Here is a 7,740-nt window from a genome sequence, read left to right on the forward strand (position 1 = left end):
TTGAACTGCATGGGTCCACTTACACACGGATTTTTTTCAATAAATACGTACTACAGTACTACACGACCCAAGGTTGGTTGAGTCCACGGGTGTGGGACCACAGATACAGAGAGCCAACTGGAAAGTTCTACTCTGATTTTCAACTGCACAGAGGACTGGCTCCCCAACCCCTCCGTTGTTTCAAGGGTCAACTGTACATGGCAAGGCAGAAATTATACAGATGGTAAAATCTTAACAATGAAATACTGAGACATATGTAATCAACAAACAGAAATTAAAATGTTCAGAAAGTATAAAGTATTTAAAGAAGAGGTTTTAAAGGACTTGATTATTTCCAGAAAAAAATATTTGAAAAGGGACTGTTTAATATATTCAGAAAGAGATAATAATCGAGACAACTTGTAAATCTATATCCAATTGGTCTCTATATTTTTAATCCCTATATTTTCAAGCTTTGACAATAAAACAAAGCTTTTTGAAATCTGAAAACAAAGTGTTCTCATTTTTCAGAGATGGTTCTAAAAAAGGATTCTGTTAATTAGTCTGCCTTAATAAAAGCTTAAATAACGAATATACTTTAAACAAGTGACAAATGCTAGCAGGTTTGAGGCCTATTTTTAAAGTATTTTTTAAACACAAATGATTATGTGTAATACAAATGAAAGGGGTTCTAAGCAACCTATTCTTCATTTAGACCAGGGCTTGGACTGTTCCACTGTGACAAACACAAGTGTAAGCAAGAGAGCTTGCCACCCTGGGGCCAAGTAAAACCAGTCTGTATGCATCCATTCCTCCCCTTCGACACAAGTCTCTGTAAAGCAGAAGGATTGCTTAAAAAATTAAAAAGGCAATTCTGGTCTTGCAATACTCCTGTTTCAAACCCTCTGACTGCTTCTCACTGTTCTTAGGATAGAGAGAGCACAATTCTCACCCATGCCAGGAGCTCCAGACCCTGCAGGACTCCACTGCTGCCTCGCCCACCCCCTCTCTGTTGCCATCCTCTCCAAATGAGTTCCTAGCTCAGAGTTTTTGCACCATTATCCTCTGCCTAGAAGGCTCCCTCCCCCTGCCCAATCCCTCAAAGTCTACATGACAACCTCCCAGCACAACAATATCTGATTGTCTCCCTGCCCCATTGTACAGAAAGTTCCAAAGAGGAGGGCAATTTTCTTTTTTGTTCACCATTACAACCCTGGGATTTACTCATCAATTATTTAGTGCATACTGTTTTCTAAGGTCTGGGTTCATAGCAATGAACAGAAGAGACAGAAACCCTCAACTTCATTGGGTTTACATTCAAGTACAAGAAGACACAAGGTACGTAAAATACAGAAATTACATGGCATGTTATAATGTAGTAATAAGTGCTACAAACAAAAATAAAACAGGGAAGGGAGATGAGGGATGTCCACCACACTCCACACTACAATAAACTCGACTGTCCTAACGGGACTGCTCAAGGAAGTGTGGAGTGGAGAGTCATAAAGAAGTTTCACGTACAGAGGTTTCAAGAGTCCAAAAATGCTGGTCTACTTTACTTTAAATAAAACAATTCACTGTCTTAATTCCTTCTAAACCACAAGCCTTAGAGAAAAGTTCTGGTACCATTCATCTTTGTACTGCTAATGTGTGGTTGATCAAAAATACCTGCTCAAAGAAGGAATGAATGAACCTTCCTCTTTCCTCTCAGTGGCCCTGCTTTGCACCAGGTCATGGAGCAATGATTCTCAAAAGGGAATAAAAAATGGAAAAATCCACTTAAGTTTAAAAATACATTTTCACTATTGTAATTGCTTTGTTTTTGGCTAATATAATTTGTTTTCATTTCAAAGCAAAATAAAGAAGGTAAGAAATATTCACTGTTATCAAAAGGGGCACATTTTTAAAGACTGAGAAGGAATATCATCTAGAGGTCACATAGTTAAATCACTCCACCTAAAATAGTGTACATGCTAGATGGAGCTATCAAGTCAGTTAACATTTTGTAAGTAGAATTTTTATGCATTTTCTATTGCATTCTTTTCAAGTAAAAATTTTCATGTTTGTTTATGAAAGCATGCAAATAATTCCTCTAAAACTGAGGTGGGAGGTGCCTTATCCCTCCAGTGAAACAAAGTTTCCTCAACATCTGTAGTGCAACACTTGGCCCTGGGCTGGGCAAAGAGGTTAGGGACATAAAAGGATCTTGCCCACAAGGAGCTTACATTAATTAATTAGCACAATGCCTTGGGGTGTTATGGAAACAGAGAAGCACTCAGCATGACATTAAAGATTAAGGCAAGGATTCCTGAAATACCTTTTTAAGGATGAGTTAAGGAGCTAAGTCAAAAAAAAAAAAAAAAGAGGAAAAGACCTTCAATTCCAGGCAAAAGAAACACAGCGAGCAAAGACAACGACGCCATGGTTTTGGGGAGAGGACTGTGGCCAGCGCAGGCCAGCCAGCAAGGAGAAGACAGAAGTGAGTGGCAAGGCCCCTGGGCACTTCTTTGTTAGGCAGGGCACAGTCACTGAGGAGTTTTTACAAAGGGCCTAACAATCAGAATATGCCTTTAAAGCAACCTCTCACTACAGTGTGACAAAAATGGTGTGTGTAAATAAAAGAGCATTTTATTTTTATCACACAAATATCACCCTAATTTATCAGTTTTTAAGCCAAAACTTTTGCATATCAGATTTCATAAAGAACATTTTCAGTGAAGACTAAGTCTCACCTCAAGGATTATCAAATTTAAGGTAAGTAGGAAATGTCCACCATGCTACAGAATGCACTCTGTGGCCCAGGTCTCACTATAGTAGGGAAGTAGGGATGGCACTAAAGAGAAAACCAGACCATGACAGAAGGCACAAAAGGGGTGGCATCACTCACCTGCAACCCTTCATGATTACACAGAAACCATGACAGCTTCTCCAGAAAAAAATGATGAAAAAGTTCATAAAGCACTGAAGGGACAAAAGGTTTGGGGGTGGGGGAGGTGAGACAGAAGGAAACATAAGCTGACTTAATCATTTTGCCTGATCATAAGGAAGACATTTACATGTGGGAAAAATAAAGCGCTAGAACCTTAGGGAAAAAACATTTCCAAGTTGGAAATATCCTCCTCCTTTCAGTAAGAGAACCTAATGGTTATCTACCTTAAAATTCCACATTCTTATAAAGAAATTCATTTTCTAATCAAGATAACTCCAGAAGCAGAGCAGCTCCAAAAATACCAACAAGTGCAACCATTAGGAGCAAAAAGTTCAAACTGAACTAAATTAAAATCAGGTCTTGTGAGTGTAACCCTCTCAGAAGGCAGTGCCTCCTTCACTAGGTACTCTAAAATTAGCTCTTACAGAAAAAGGAGAACTCTTTACAGGAATAAAGTTTTACAAAGGAGCATAAGCGACCAAACCCTGTAGCAGCGCAGCGTCTGTTCCTTTTAACAATGTACTTTCCATAAACACAACTTCAGTGCTTGTTTTCTTCTCTCCATTAGAAAAAGGTTGAGTCAATGGTCTTATAGGAAGAATTACAGGAATATACATGATTTTCTTGCATTTACCAATCGGGAAAAAAAAATCCTTAAACATGAGAGAACTCTGCAAGAGTACAGTATGTATTATGAAAGCCTATTTGAAACTTGTGCCTTAAACATTAGGATGAAAACAAATGGAATTTAAAGTAATATAAGTACAGAGCTTTTTGCAATCTCAAGGGACAATCATAAAGAAAACACAAGCTACTAAAATGAGAAGACCTAGGTTATAATCTTAGTTATCACTACAGAAAGTATGAATTCCAGCAGCAGGACACTGAAATAACAGTGAAAGGAGTTTGTCAGCCACTTGGCTGGTAACATCAACCACAGCTCTATCACTGCAAAAACTTGTAATATTGTTGTAAATCTATGTTAAGTAGTGGGGCTACTTTAAAGTACTGTTTATTGTTATTAACATTAAAAACATGATGTTCCCACCTTGCACTTAAGTATTTTGAAACTGTTTTATGATATATGAAGACTGCTTCATTAAAAACAAGTGATTAAGTAAAATATTTGTTTCCACAGATTTTAAATACGTATTTGTCTAAACATGTGCTTATCTGTGAAAACCATATTAATATCAATAAATTCTCCAAATCTTAATTTTTTTTTAAAGTGCAATTCCTAGGAACCTTAAATAAAATCAAAATCTTCCCTGAACATGTTGCCATTTAATTTTGGCTACTCTTCAACAAAACACGTTAAAATAAATGCCAAGAAACTTCTGTTCTCATATTATCATCCATTTTCTCTCTGGCTCCTACTCAAATATAGTATAAATCCTTTTTCCAAATACACATTCTGTCCTCAGATCTGCTTTCTCTGCCCAAATACATGTGATAAAGAAAAAAAAATTCTGTTAATAAATTAAAACGGACAGTCACTAAAAGAATATTGAAAACAGTAATAAGGTAAACACCATTTTCAAAATTGTGAATAAGAATCTAAGTAATAAAAAAAAGAGCAAAAACAGCCAACATCAACATGTTACAAACAGTCCTATGAGGCTGATGTTATTATAATCCTCCCTTTAGAGATGAAGAACGTGAAGCCCCAGAGGGTAATTTCTAATCAATAACAAGCCATCTCTATCTCTCTTCACATACCCACTTTTTCACCTTACAAAGGCAACACACATCAACTTTTCAAAATACACGACGAAATTTATTTCTATCTAAACACAAGTTTCAAAGCGAAGTACACAAATCAAATTTATGGTTGAATAATAAACTTGCTAACCTGATGCCTTTCATGAATTATTCCACCTTAGCAACTCAAGCAAACTTACATCAAGCGATTTCGTAGAGCCTGATTATAAAACTGCCCTTCAGAATATTAAATACAGAGAAAAGTTGACAAGCCACAACCATTTCAACTTCTGTAAATTACCCTGACTGTAAATCAGAGGGAGCCAGGCAGGTGGGGAAGTATGGAAATTGCACACTGGACGTATTATCTGACCTCCAAAGAAATGAACGTCACTCTTCCCCACTGTGGTCTTTGCAAACTACAACTCAGAACCTATTTCAAAAGCATTTCAGACACTTAACACAAAATAAGAGACGAGCTAAGTATCATGAGAAAAACTTTAAAAACAAGAAAATAACTTGTATGCTTACACTATTCAAGTGGATATTATCTTTTTCTAAAAACCCTCACACAAACTGATTTCCCTGAAGAGTCCAGGGAACTCTTCCCGTTCCTTCAGCTATCCTAAACTTCAAACTTCCACTTAACATTTAGGGCAAGTTACTGCGCAGCCAAGGAGAGGGTCTCAAACGCACAAGATAGCTACCCTACAGATAATCTTCTCAAATTTCACCTCAGCCTACATTAAAGACCATTTTATGTAGAAATGAGGAGGAAGACAAGATGACCTGCACGGAAAATTGCAATACAGAATTACAGTGAAGTCTGAACAAGCCTTAAGTTTTACGTTCTGATTGGACACGACTGAGAAGCAGGTGGTAAGAGATTCCTGACCTGCCCCTTTCTCGGACACAGGGCGTCTTTAGAATTTTTTCCTAATTCTTCCAGAATCTGCCTCTGCTCAAACCTCTCTGAGGAGAGCGGGAGCGTCCCAAGCACACCCGGAGCAACAGGATCCCACTTCCTGGTCCGAGTGACCCGGGCCCTCCCCGCCCGGCCGGCCGCGGTCCCGGGCCCGGGCGGAGAGCAGGGCGAGGCCGCCGCAGTGCGGGCCGGACGGCGGTGCTGCCCGTACCCTACCCCTGCCCCGGCCCCCGAGACCTCGACCGGCCCTGGCCGGCCCCAGCCTTGCCCGCCGCCCCAGCCCGCACCCAGACCCCTCTGCCCGCGCCCCGGCCCGGCTACACTCGCTGGGCCCTGCCCGGCCGCGTCCTCCGGGAAGATGGCGGCCCATGACAGGCGGGCGCGGCGCGGGTCCGAGTAGGAGGCCGGGCGCAACGCGGCGGGAGCGGAGCAGAGCAGCCCGCCCGCCGCCGCGCTCACCTGTCAGCACCGCCGCCGCCCGGCCGCCGACCGCCGCAGCCCCGGTGCCCGGCAACCGCGCCACACGCGGACGGGCCGTGAGGGAGGGGCGGAAGCAGGGGCGCGGCCGGCCCGGACGAGCGGCGGGGGTCGGCACGGCGCGGACTGGCGGCGGGGCGGCGGCAACTCTTTCCAGTTTCAGGCCGAAAAATAGCTCAACCTCGCGACTCCAGCACCCCAACGCTCCTTCCCGTTCGCATGAGAACACACAGCTCCTGCTTCCGGGCCCCGCCGGAAGGCCCGCCCAGCGCGCGCCCGCGCCCGCGCGCCCGCGTACTCACCGCCTGGTCCGCCGACTGGCGCTCGGCGCCCTTACGTCATGGCGGCACGGAGCCCTGATTGGCCTCGCGCAGCGCCGGGCCCGCCCCCTCCTCCTGGCCTCTCGGTGCTCGTGCCCCTCCCGGCGACGCCTGTGATTGGTGGGGGCGCGCACGCAGCCCCACCCCGCGCACGCTCTGCTTCCCGTCCCCGCCGCGACCTGAGGAGGCGGTGCCGTCGGTTGGGACTGTGACCCCCGCTCACTTCAGCCGGGGACCGAGACTCCCGCCCCCTGCCTCATCGCGGGGCCTCGCACCCGTCCCCCTCGGCCCAAGACTCCGACCCCTCCCTCCCTTCACCCCGGGACCGGACTCGCCCCGGGGCCGTCTGGCCATCCGGGTGGTCGGGTCAAGAGAGCCCCCTGGGCGCGCCCGGGAAAAGGGAGAAGGCGGTGTCGCCTGTCCGTGGAGCGGGTGCCCTGGGCCGCTCGTCGGCCAGCTCCGTTCTCCGCGGTTTCAGGGGAAATGCTGAAGACTCGGGATGTCTTCCAAACCCGAGCATGTGCCACTCTCCCGACCCATTCTATGGGGAGGAAAAACAAAAGTAAATTATGTTCACCGGCTTTAAGCTTGCTGTCTGGTTTCCTGTGTGCCTGCTCCTCTTGGCTGTTGATTATGTAGACGTACATGTGACCTGGAAAGGCTTCTCTGGGTCACTCTGTCCAGCCTTATCCGTGCACCGGTGCTTCTTACCTGTTCCTTCTGCGGGTCCGAACGCCGACAGGATGCGCTCTGGACTTCCGTGTATTGACTGGGAAGATCACATCGGTGCTGGGCGCCTTCTGATTTGGCATACGTTGTCACATCCTCACTCTAAAAAACTTGCAAGTTCAATAATGCTATTCATAGCAATGTCTTTAAAGATAATCACATAAGACTGAGATTTCCTGTAATATTCAAAACAAGTACATATTTCTGGAAAAAAAGTCGCGTTTAGAGTTCACTTTCCAAGAGAACCTGTTGGATATGTTGCAGAGCCCTTCTCAGGTACCTCCGCTTGGAACGTTTTAGAGTGAGGCCCAGGAGGTCATCCCTAGGCCGGGCCCAGTGATGTGGTCCACCTCTGAAAGGTCGGGAATTCTCCAAAGTTATTAGGTTAGATTTCCATCTTTTTTGCTTATGTCTACATTCTGGCAGACTTTTGATATACAGATAAGTTCCCATATTACAAAAGAGACTAAATGATATGAGAATAGTTTATATTGAAATGACATCTCTCACTTTCTATTTGTGTTGTGTGATCCTTCCTAAACAATCAAAACTGGCTTTTTATTCCTGTGTGATTTTTTTTTAAACCTGTGCTTCAAAAGAAGCACCCATGTTCACCTTGGGATGTGAGATTATAACAAAATGAATTTTTATGGCATTTCTACTTAGAAAAATAAGATCAG

General features: G+C 44.2%; 1 protein-coding gene across 4 annotated transcripts in view; it reads right to left on the minus strand.

Moving 5' to 3' along the window:
- The window catches only part of LARP4B (La ribonucleoprotein 4B), an 84,802-nt gene extending 78,528 nt beyond the window's left edge, over positions 1-6,274 (minus strand). The window contains exon 1 of one of the 4 annotated variants that reach the window (XM_067030171.1): positions 6,193-6,274. The gene's annotated coding sequence lies outside the window, so the exon portion shown is untranslated. Of the gene's footprint in view, positions 1-5,993 lie in introns of all 4 variants that reach the window. The other 3 variants (XM_059056510.2, XM_067030169.1, XM_059056507.2) reach the window with 3 other exon arrangements.
- Positions 6,275-7,740: the final 1,466 nt, after the last annotated feature.

Source organism: Kogia breviceps, chromosome 3, assembly GCF_026419965.1.
Source record: "Kogia breviceps isolate mKogBre1 chromosome 3, mKogBre1 haplotype 1, whole genome shotgun sequence".
NCBI classification, from domain to species: domain Eukaryota; kingdom Metazoa; phylum Chordata; class Mammalia; order Artiodactyla; family Physeteridae; genus Kogia; species Kogia breviceps.